The sequence below is a fragment of the Rhea americana genome, unplaced genomic scaffold (genome assembly GCF_003343005.1).
Source record: "Rhea americana isolate MKP2758 unplaced genomic scaffold, rheAme1 scaffold_55, whole genome shotgun sequence".
NCBI lineage: Eukaryota > Metazoa > Chordata > Aves > Rheiformes > Rheidae > Rhea > Rhea americana.
The window spans coordinates 3681477-3693483 of NW_028186701.1; the positions used below are offsets into that span (position 1 = coordinate 3681477).

A 12007-nucleotide genomic window follows, 5' to 3' on the forward strand; every position below is an offset into this window, starting at 1 on the left:
GCATTTAAGGATAGAAAAAGCTTTCTTTTGCCTGTTTTGTGGTACTGACATGACATGTCTTTGAGCTAGCAAGAGGCTATAAAACGCGCACTGCTCTGCCCGCCAGCTCTGAGCAGGGCTATGCACCCAGTGCACCGTCGCTAACGCGTTCGGCTTGAAGCGTCCCACAGTGAGGGTGGTCCGCCGGCTCCTGCAGCGACCTGTCCCGGGACTTCGCTCTTAAAATAGCCAGAAAGATTGTTCCTGTAATCTAAAGCAAATCTTCTTCGCTGCTCGTTATCTGGGTTACTCCTGCTGCCCGCCGTTGAGAATACGTACAACCGTTGATTGCTGCCGTGGCTGGGCAATCTCTCGGTGTAATGGGATGCTCCCCAGCACTGCCCATGTCTCCACACCCAAGGCAGGGCTAACCCATGGCTTGGGGCACTGATAAGTATTTGCTGCAGAAGTATCTGCTGATTGAAAAATTACATATATATATATTTATATGCACATACACACGTATATGTATATATGCATTTAGAACAGATATATTAGGTACAGCCTGAAGAACGTCAGCTGCAGCTTCATGCACGGTTGCGGTGTGGGCACACACGTGTGTGCAGCGAGCAGACAGGCTGCTAACCGAGAGCCACGCGCCCGAGGTGCCCGAGCCCGCCGGCGCGTGGCGACAGCTCGTGGGCCACCACAGGAGGCTGGCTGCAAGGGCTTGGTGACTCGCACGCAGAGCGCGCTGGCTGGACGGGCCAGACCCTTCCCTTCAGTTTTGTCCCTGGCACTCAAATAGTCAGAATTTAGGTGTTGTTGCGGCGGCGATTTTTATTTTTCGCTGCTGCAGGCGACCGCCCGCGTGTGCGTGCGCGCGTGTGCGTGCGTCAACCCCCCCCCCCCGGCGTCCGAGTCACAGCCCGCCGCCCGCCCGGGGCCGCTGAGGCCTCCTCCTGCCACCGGGAATGAGATGACAGGCGTTTCCCCGGAGGCGGTGGGGCGCAGCCCCTCCGCCGGCCCGGCGTGTCCCCCCGGAGGAGCCTACCTGCTGGCGCCTCGCCGAGAGATGGTGACGGGGTAGCCAACTTTCTCTCTAACCCAAACCGGCGAAAAGTAAAATCCATCTCACCGCATGAAGTTTTGTTTTCACTGCTCTTTAAATCTGTCCTTTCCCTCTGGCAGAGCTCTGCACAGTCATTTAGCGCCGGCACTGGGGCTGGTGTGGTTGTTAGCTCAGTGGGGTATGACCCATTTTTTTTTTTTTCATAGTATTTAGCTACCTGCGCTTTTACAGCAGACATCACCCGTTCCTACGACCTAAATCGTTGCCAGAAAGGCGACTGCCTGATTTCGGCAGCGCCGCGTCGACCGCCGCGCGTTGGGAGCAGCGGGCGCCGCGCGGGGCTGCTGGAGATGACGGGCAGTGCCGTCTAGCTGCCAGTTAATGGGCAAGTAAGTGCAGGTAAAAGCACGTTTCTCTGGAGCTGACACTTAGTCTGAAATTGTTTTGTTAAATATTAATTGCTAGCTTACGGCACGTGTTTCCTGTTATGATTTCTGAGGAGCTCAGAAGTACGAGCGTCTGTAATGGATGCTTTACTTTCTGTAATGCTTGCGTTTTCAGAGGCAGCAAGATAATTAGCGACAGCAGATTGTTAACTCTCCTTTCCCCATCCCCAGCCTGTGGCTTCACCCATCCTTTTCTTTAGTCTGCTCTTAAGACAGACGTTTTCTCTTTATTTCTTTTTTTTCGCCCGTTAATTGGGTTAGCTTTCTGTAGTTTTGCAGATGATAATTAGGTCGATCCTCRTGCTGCTTTGCAGAGCGCTTGGTGTAAACGGGAAGAATCGGGCATGGGAGAGAGAGATAAACCAGCTTTGTAGTAGGTATGGGAGTTTTATGTATAAAATTAAAAAGTAATTTGCAAAGCAAGTTGAGGTAAAGTGGATTTAAACATAATGAAATCATCCTTGACAGCAATTTGTTTCAAGTTCTTCTACTATTATGACTGTAAAGGGATTTTTTTTTAATTGCCAGTTTCTGGGTAGAGTATTCAGTATAATTTCTCACAGGTAAGTGAAGCATTAACTCCTTATATATCACTAATACAGGGAGCAGAGGGAGAAACCAAGAGTTAGGGAGATGCATCCCCTCCATTTCATCATTTGAAAATTCATCGGTGGTTAGCCACCTTTGAGGAGAAATCCACCAGATAACTAAGAGCAAATAATTAATTAAATGCATGAAAATCCAGTATGATACTTGCTGTAGTAGATATGCAGTGTGTATGAATATCTGTGCCATTGATRTTTAACAGAATCTAATGAAACTCCAAATACAAATTGGAAAAAAAAGTAACAGCGTTTAGCTAGTTTGCATCCCTTGTTCAGATGAGCCATGAGTTCTGGGTTTTTTGCATTTATATACTTGTGCTGTAGGTGTTGGAAGTGTGGGTGGCCAAAAAAAGTGGTGATTACAATAAGATTTTCCATTTATTGCCCTTTGTGTACAACTAAAAATAAGCTTCAAATGCTTCACAACTTGTAGAGCAAGCATAATCGTTCTGTTAGCTCTAATGACTGGCTTGCATGCAGCTTCGTCTCTGCCTGGTAAGTCCTGTGTTTGAATACTTGTAAATGTGTCTGTGTTGAGATGAAAGACGGAGTTTATTTGCAGTGTTGTCTAGCTGTGTTAACTTATCGGCTTTTTCTTATCTAAGGAAAAAAAAAGGAGTTAGGCTTAGTACATAAGTCAGAAGTGGTGATGAAAGGATTTTGGAAGCAGAGTTGTTCTGGTATCTGCAAAAAGCAGCTTTTGAGAGGACTTAAAGATCTTTAAAGTCAGCCCTCCAGAATTACCCTTGTGTAACTTGAACTGTTGATCCAGAACTTAATCTTCTGGGGGAAAAAATAAAAAATTAAAAAAAAAGAAAAGAAAAAAGAAATTTATACAAATCTGGTGATCATCAAGAAACAAATTTCTCAGTGTTRATTTTTGGATGCAAAACCTTTTGGGCTTGTTTTTTAGGGTGCCACTGTGCAAGTATGCTATCTTTTCTTGGTAGTCGCACTTGTTAGGTTCGTGCTACGTTAGTTGAAATGTATTGAGCTGCTAAAACTGTTAACGATCGCATTAATTGATATGTCTCCCGTGGCCAAGAGAAACATTAAAGAGAAGATGTTGTCAGCGTGTGCAGGGAAATTCGTAACTGTATTGTCGAAGGTTTGGTGCTGTCCCTGCTTCACTCATCGAGTGGTTGTGGCATTTCCAGAGAACGGGTGTGCCTGTGCATTTCAAGCTTCTCGGTTTGATGTAATTCTTGTAGTGGATGAGCTGAGAGCGAGCGTCTCCTCAAGAGCTGCAGATCCGAGGGTACAGACGCTGAAAACTTGCTTTCCGTTGTGTGTCAGCTTGTACTCCTCAGCCTTCTCGTCACTTGGTGACCCTTCCAGGTTTTTCCAGGCATTGTAGTGTGGCAGCAAGGTTCGTTTGACCTGAGCACTAGGCTAAATATGGCGATAGGTTTTCGTTCTGAGTAACTCCACGCGGCGCAGAGGATGTGGTATAYGGGAGGCACTTAGCGGCACATGCAGTTGCTCCATGGAATATTGATGCTGACTGTGGTGAGTTTTTTATTATGCAATATGAAATACCATTAAATTACCTTAATGCAAAGCTCCCCCTCTTCTTAGAAGGAGAGCACTGTGTGTGCTGTTGCTGCCTTACTCTTACGCCTCTTTTATGCCTTTTTGCTTAAATGCATGTTTCTGTTTTAACATCTGTGCACATCCTTTGGACCGGCTGCTGATACAAMGCATAAAAGGCAAGAGAGCTTATGCAGTAATCAAGGCTTTAAATATTTCAGGTGGGAATGGGCTAAACTTCAGAAATAATTAGCTTCTGTGGTGGTGGCTTCTGCAGGGAATTACCTTACATCTGTTATAATTATCTGCATGTCTCAATCCTTTAGGTGACCAGATGCTGACAAGCAGGATAAACATTTGTTGTCATTTTTTCTGTGGAATTTTCCCTTTTTGATACAGATGTAGATTTCCCCACCACCACCACCCTTACTTTCTGCTGCTGCGCCTGGTGCAGCTGAGTTCAGACCTGATTGCTTTGCAGATAACGGCAGGAGAGTGTGTGTCATGTGGCAAGCACACTCATGCTCCATTCACTGTTTCTGCCCTCTCCAATTGGATGAGACGGTATTTTCTTTTCCGGGGGTATCACCACACAGGCTATTTTTAGAGGTGGCACAGAGAACGCATTGTACAACAMCCGATAAACACCACAGTCATGTTARTTTTTTTCCTTGTATGGTGATAGCATTTTTKAAGTGTTCGCCTTTTCTTTAGGAGGTAGATGGATCTCTTTTTGGTTGTTTTTAGGCACTTGAGCCGCTGCTCCACGTAGTCTATACGTCTGTGTTTTCTGCACACTGTGAAATGTAGGCACTAAATTAAGATTAGTGTAAGAGACCGAAGCCATGTGATTGAGGTTTTCAGGCCGGAGCCTGGCGTGGCAGCTGATCGCGAGCTTGCGGCGTTCGTGCGCTGGAGGAGCAGAATTGGCCACTCATGGGCTCGTTATTGCATTACTCGAATAATACRAAAACATTAGCAACGGAGATTTACTATAATGGTGTATTTTAAGTGCGTCTCTGCTCTGCCTGTTTYGCTTCTAATGCACTCAGTTAAGGAATGCTTTGGAGGTTACTGCTAATGGATGAATCTTCCGGAAAATTGGAATTTTCAAATAAGATTGACATTTGGAGTGAGAAATATAAATCTAATGAGAGTGTTTCAGCAGAGGTTTGTAATTAGGAATGAATGGAGTGAATTTGTACGCGCAGTCTGCAGAAGGGCACAATGGAAGGTGAAATTGCACACTCCGCAGTGAATGAGGGATGAAAGCCAATGTATCAGTGTCATGGCATGACAGTGTAGAGTATAAATGATACTGTCACTGAGTGCTGCAGAAGGTATCAAGGGAATTCCACTCCAGTAAATTACATTACTTAGACAGACCTGAAGGCATTGTGCCTGAATGATTGGAGGGAAAAAAGGTTGTCAGCACAAAGCAGAAGATATTATAGAACAACTGGCTGCAGGGTTGGAAGTCAGTGTTTTTCTGATGTTTACCATGCAAAGCTCTTTAGTTGTTTTTTAAGCTTTTTTGGTTGGATTACAGATGTATTGATGACACAATATTATTTTTCCAGATGTTGTTTAGAGCAGATCCCGTCCTGCAGCAAGGATTGAGCTTGCTCAGCTCCCATTACTCGGGTAGGAACTGGGACTCCCCTCCAGACTTGGGAAAAATTTAGTCCCGTGTACCTCCCTCAGGCACTGATCTTTATCCGTTTCTTTATTTCGCTGAGGGTTTGTTTCTTGAAGCTGGGTTTTGATTACAGGATGATTTTAGCACAGGTGTGTGCAGAGGGGCAGGTTGTTACCCATTCTCATTAGTGCTGCCTGGAGGTGGTGCAGTCCCAGCTGCGAAGCCTGGTCTAGGGCTGCGTGCCTCCAGCTGCACTGGGAAGAGCTRTGCCAGATGGTAGGACACGAATGTTGTTCTCTATGGTCGCATTTGGAAGCTCACAGGCAGTTTGGTGAGGCTTGTGGTACAGCTCGCTAGGAGCCTTCTGTTGTGGTGATGGTGCAGCAAAAGTCCAAAGGCTTAATCCATTTCAGCGCATGTGTGCAGGCACAAACCTCCAGGTGTTTTGCTCTTCACCCACCCTTTCCCAAGTAAAACCCACTGATAATTGCACCTTGTTTCTTGCAACTGCAGCGATGATGCTGAGTGGAATAGTTATTTCTCACTCTTTTCTCTGTGATCATCTGTTGCATCCATCTTCTCAGGGGCACTACCTCAGAGATTGGCAAGAGCTGCTGTTTCAGCTTGACTACTTTTTTGTCTCTGACCTTACATGCATACGACACCTTCTAGCTCCTGTTGTTTCATAACTTTCTTGTAGGTGAGGCAGTGCAGCTCCCACAGCTCTCCAAAACTACCCCTTCTTGACAGACCTCTAAGATAAAGCCAGTTTCTCCCAGGGATGACACGTTTCATTTCTGCAGCACATGAAAAGTCCCACCTGCCTTGGGGCTTCTAGTAAAACTTCAGCAGGCTTTGTACTGCCTAAAAGCATCTTTTTCCACTTGCCTACGCGTRAAAACCATCACTGTATGTACATGCTGTAAATAGTGATCTGGGAACATGCTTGATTTCTCCTCTCCTAAACTTATAAGAGCAGATAACTTCTGATTTGCATCATTCACAAATGGTAGGATGAAAGACACGCAGAACAAGTAAAATAGCAGTCATCTGGGTAGATTTTTTCACCTGTAAATGTGGCTTCAAGGTGTGTGAGCATTAACTGGGTAATAGGGCCAAACCAAAGTGCACTTCTGGGAAGCTTGCTATTCAGAGAGGAACCTCGGAAAAGTTAGTAAGTATTCAAGTTCAATCAGAATCCTTTTTTTTTTTTAGTGTCATTAAAATATTTATAAAATCATTCATGGCCTCATCTAAATTGGTAGAGCAGAATTCATGATTCAGAATAATTCAGTGATTCTGGAATTTGTCTCTTCTAACACTATTTGACTATTTGTAACAATAAACAGCCTAAGGAACAAGTTTGTTGTGTCTATATTCCTGTAACGTGTGTTAACTTTGCTGGAAATGGCCCATCTTTCTCTGAATACAGRACTCAGTCCTTGCAGCCTCTCTCTAGGAACCATAGCAAACCTACAGGCCAGATTAAAAAGCAGCAAGGCATCTGTGGAAAAGAAGGTGCCCTGCATGGRTTCAGCAATGGAGCAATTTATTAGGAGGTCCTGAACATAGCAAAAAGTGAGTGGGAGGTAGCAAACTGTTATTTGTATCTAGTCTGAATCTTTCCCATATTAGAATTGGGCTAGAGTGGCGTAAGGAGTAGCATTATGTCTGTCTGTATGGATAGAAAGTAGAGCTAATATCTAAAGGATATAAAGCTTGTCCTGCCTGTGTGCTTAGACCATCATTGCTATAGGAAACCACCATGTCCAGTTAAGCACCCATTTGTAGTGCTTATAGCTATGCAAGCTGTTCCTTATGTGTTGATCTGTGCATATTTTTAATAATCTGCCATCATTTGTGGTATCTTAACTTCAGAAAGCTGCCAATTTGGCACATCTATTTTTTTTTTCATGTTTGGAAAGCAAATGCTTTTTCTAATACTCAGTCTAATACTCAGTCTCATTCTGGTGGTCATGATCTAACCACATTTTCAAAATGCAACTTTGTGTTGTCATCCATCAATCCACAGAAAAAACATTTGTTCTTGGCTTCTTGACGACGTGTATGTTGTTGTTTTCCCCTTTCCACACTGATCCTGCAGCACCAACACCTATAAACAGCACTTGTGAAATCACTGGGGTCACTCACGTGGGTAATGGATGCAAGACCAGACTTTAAAGGCAGCAAAATACAAGAGGGTGGTGGGTTGGAAGGAAGAATGACCAAACTCTATCCCTTAGGGAAAAATCAGAGACTAACTAGTATCGCTTTAACGGAGAGAGATATTGAGCATGTTCAGTCAGATTTGTATCCCCTGGCAAATTTATTTTGTTCTGTAAATGGCTCCCTGCTGTCCCAGAAGACTTTTGCTATCTCTTCCTATCTTGTTTAATGGATTTCTAAGTAATCAATCTTTCTGCAAGAAAGTTGTGGTTCAGTAACCCCAGCTTGCTAACAGGTCAATAGTTTAATCTTAAGTCTGCTTACTAACACTTTTGATAATGCAGGACTATAAAGTTTGACATAACAGAAACTTCTCCATAAACTCTGATTTTGCTTGCCAAAAAGTCAGCCCATTACCATTAATTCCCCTTTTATCATTAGTGTTATTAAACTGACGATTGATGTGTAAAAACTGCCATTTGCATGAAGTTCCCAAAACTGCAGTAAAAGAGACTTTTGTTCTGACTTGGTAAGGGGAAGCGGGGGGGAGAAAAGCAAAATAACACTACTTCTAACAGCAGAGATGTTCATATAAAGACATGTTCTGAACAATAAGGTCGTTTATCCATGTGTGACATAAATACATAGGAATTTAAATAATGAGAGATCTTGTGAAACGCAGTAAAATGCACACCATTGGGATTGTGAAGTTCCCATCTATAAAGCCCTGTTCTCAGGGAAAAGCAGCTTTACTTTTGCTTTGAAAATCCATTATCATAAGCCATTTTTTTAAAACACTTGTCTCACTGCAATATTAAAGCAATTTTATACCCTAAGAGCAGATCTTTCATAAGGTAAAGTGCAGTCTCGTGTGTGTATATGTAATTGAGGTTTATAGTACTTCTCACAATCCTAATTTCTCCCAAATTAAGAAAACCATTCATCTTTTTAGGCTTTTCTTTTACCTTTTTCTTTTTCTTTTGTCTCCCTGGTTTTGACCCCCAAAAGATTATGTCTAAAAAATACTCTTTTTAACAAAAAAAATAAAAAAATAAAAAAAGACAGAATGCTTTCTGGATTCATTGCAAAATACTCTTTTAAGGAAGCATTTTAAGAGTTTAGGTTAAAAAGTTTCTCTCTCAAACTGCATGAGTGACATTACTATTTTGGGAGGCAGTGCCATCTGCTTGTTAAACCAAAAAGCTGGGAAGATGGTCTTAGTTCTGACATAGGCTTTTGATTCGATTCCACATAAAATTCCTGACTGATCTTTGCTTGCATTTGTCCAATCTATAAACTGGGGACAGTGTGCTGCCCTTACCTCTGCAGCGCTCAGAGATCCTAAAAGAAAGGTGTTCAGGTCGTTGCACCTGATGTCTGAGTACGTGAGGTTCTTCACAAAAAGTATGATATGCTATACAATATATTGAATACCTCCCTGCAGGCGTTCACAGCTGTAAGATCTACTAAAAGGAGATAAAGAGAGCATCATAGCACAGGACACTTGCCATACTGCAGGTGGCTACTACTCTTGGATGGAGAGATCAGTTTTGATGAAGGGCTTRGGGAGGTTTAGCTGTGTTTTCCTGCTTTTTGTTGGAGAGATGGGGTTTGTGTTTGCTTTTAGATCAAAAAGAAGGAGGATGAGGTTTCCTGGGTCRCAGATCACCTGTCAGCCTGTCCCAGTATAAGGGTTGCACTGTTGCAGTCAGTGCAAAGTCAGGAGTTAGAGGAGACTTGTAGGAAGTGCACATGGCTGGAAGGAGGTCAGGTCGTGGAAGGTGTAGGAGCAAGGTGAATTTATGTAATAGGGACTGCAAGTCCATGGAAATGACACAGGAGAACATGAAAAAGCAGGAAGAGGCTACTGTACGTGATCGAAGACATTTCTCTGAGATAACAAGAGATTTCAATGTGTGTTATGTTGCTAAAGTATTTGCAAATACATACATATCATCATTACAGGTCTTCTTGACTGAAGAAATGTTTCATCCAATCTCTGTTGACAGAAAAGATTGCCTACTGATAATTGCTTTGCTTAAGTGTCTGATAATATGCCAGAAATGAGAGCATTCTATGTTAGGTCATCTTTAATTATGCATGTACCACCTGTCAGCTTTAAATCTGGGGAAGATTAGTTTTCTCATTGGAATTAGGGTAGGGAAAAGAAGAGATCTTTCAACAACAGAAATAGACCATTATAAACAGCATGTCTATAGGGGAGTTTTAAAAGCATTCTCCTAATCTTCCCTAGTCATGAGTACACTATTGGCACGTGCAGAAATATTTGAAATATTGCCTAAGCTAGCTGCAGTAATGGTGGTTTTTGAAGGGAGCGGATTTCAGACCATCTGTTGCATTTCCTAGTTTCCTTTTCATCACTTCAAAGGAAGAAGGAGCGCTGAGGTGGAGGAGGGCACACAGAAAGTCAAGGGTGCTTCGGCCAGGATGAAATCCGTCCTAAAGCCCTTGCAACTTACCACAAATTCAAATGCGCAGTAAAACCAGCCTGGCCTATTAAGACAAGCCTATCTTAAATGATAGACTCAAAGACTGAAAAATGATGAGGGTGGACACTTTGTGAAAAACCTGAACTGAGAGGTGGTAACGGTTTTTGAAGATATAAAATTAACAAGGGTTGCCATTACAAGACCTACTTATGTTACTAAAAATTACTTCAGAGAGGAAACTTATCTTTGTATGAGTTGGAGAGAGAGCAATTGTTTGAGAATAGTTGAAGAGATTTTTAGTTCACAGGACTTTGATACAGAAATATATTGTGGGCATCTCCAGTTTTTGTGGTCTCCTTTACTCCGAGGCAAGTCTGAGAATCAGGGAAAGGATAGCACCACTGTACTTGAAATCAGGTCTGGTCTTTGTTATGAGCAACTAAACTTCTCATGTGATTCCAAAAAAAGAGAACACATGTTTCTTGTCAGTCGTTTGTCCTGCTGCTTGTTGCCGATGTATATGAGCAGTCTTTCTCACGTTGGAGTTTGGACCTCAAAACGTGTGTGCTTCTATCTGTGGCATACACGCAGCAGTCACGGTCAAATCTGTGTTTCCCCCTCTGTGGGATTTTGGTTTTCCAGCTTCTGTGATCACTACCTCAGACTCCTGGAAATAATTCTTCAGTTCTGCTGATTATGGGACACTAATTGTTTTTCCTAGTGGTACCTTCCAACACTGCTATTTCCACCAATCTGTGATTCGGAACAGTAGGTCAATTGGTAAAACAGTAAGAATGAACAAATACGGACAGATGGCTTTGGATATAAGAACACGTTTCTGTGCATCTCACATTTGGCTTTTGCTCTTGCTTCATTGTTGGATGAGTATTTGAGGCTGTCATTTTGCATTAAAAGTGGAGTGATTAAGTGGAGTTGCKTCTTTGCTGCAAATATTGGCCTATGCCCCTTGTCCCCCACCCTCCTTCCTAGCAGCACAGGCTGACATTGAAGAACAGACGGTTCTTCAGGACTTCCTTAGGACTCCACTGTAGCCTTGTCCTTGGAAGCTGGTGATCGTATTTTCACTGAAGTACACGGAAAGATTTTGTGAGACCAGTGGTTGCACCACCCAGTGGGAAACCAGGAATTTGTTGTGCTTCTCCTAAGAAAAGTAGTTGGTTTTTTGTTTGTTTGTTTGTTTTTTGTTTGTTTTTTGTTTGTTTTTGACCTTTTCTCCCAGGCACTGCATTGGAGGAAACTTGCCTGTTTATTCATTTGTTTTGGATAAGCTTGCCAAGCTTACCTTTTTTTTTATTATTATTTCTGCAGTAAATTAGGACAACTTCTTTTCCTTGGATTGTGCTGTAGAATTTTATCCAATTCTTAGACAGAATCTGATTCCTAATTACTTGTTTCTTTCTCTCAGGATAGCAGTTCTAGTAGTATCACTTAGATGTAGCTTAACTTTGCCGAATTTAAATGGAAGAGTATTGGGCAGTTCYACAATTTTTTTCTCTCTCGTGATTCATTTGCTCTTCATTTCCACCGCCTAGTGCATGCTAAAGAGCTTTCCTATCTAACTGTGGCCACTGGAAAACACCTCTTTCATACAGACTCCTTCGTTAAATGTGAGGGCCTGTGCATCTCATTAGCCTTCAGTTATTGTTGAGTTATCCTGCAGCGCTGTAGGAAATGTCCCCCTTTGGAAGTTCTGAAGATGGCCAAACTCCAGGGAATTCAACAATCTGTTTGTGTGTCTGAATAATGGGACAACTTTGTCTCTAAATGAGACTTAAGGTCACATTTAAGGATTAGAGAAACATTTACTTAAAACTAGACTTGGAGTAATGAAGCAAAGTTGCTGAAATACAAAGCCACAGAATGCCCTAGCAGGGGTTTTCCTGAGTTGGCCCAGCCTGTGAGGCATGGCTTATGTAGTCTGCGGTTTACCCCAAGTCTGGTCTATCTTGGAGCCTTTTCTTGCCACATATTTTTTAAGATGGTTACTGAAGCTACCCAGAACAGTTCTGTCCCTTTTGTCTCCAGCAGCTCTTCACTAGAAATTGCCCACTGTCTTGATCATAGGAGGGATTAAGCTATCTTCTCAGTTTTTCCATACA

The 12007-nt window shown here is 42.8% G+C and overlaps 1 protein-coding gene across 7 annotated transcripts in view; it reads left to right on the forward strand.

The window, feature by feature from the left end:
- BACH2 (BACH transcriptional regulator 2) overlaps positions 1 to 12007 on the forward strand; it is a 160595-nt gene that overhangs the window by 70313 nt on the left and 78275 nt on the right. Inside the window, exons 1-2 of one of the 7 annotated variants that reach the window (XM_085318729.1) lie at positions 1013 to 1065; positions 1258 to 1450. The exons of 4 other annotated variants lie outside the window; for them this stretch is intronic. The gene's annotated coding sequence lies outside the window, so the exon portion shown is untranslated. Of the gene's footprint in view, positions 1 to 1012; positions 1066 to 1107; positions 1451 to 12007 lie in introns of those variants that run through there. 2 more of the 7 variants (XM_085318728.1, XM_085318730.1) reach the window with 2 other exon arrangements.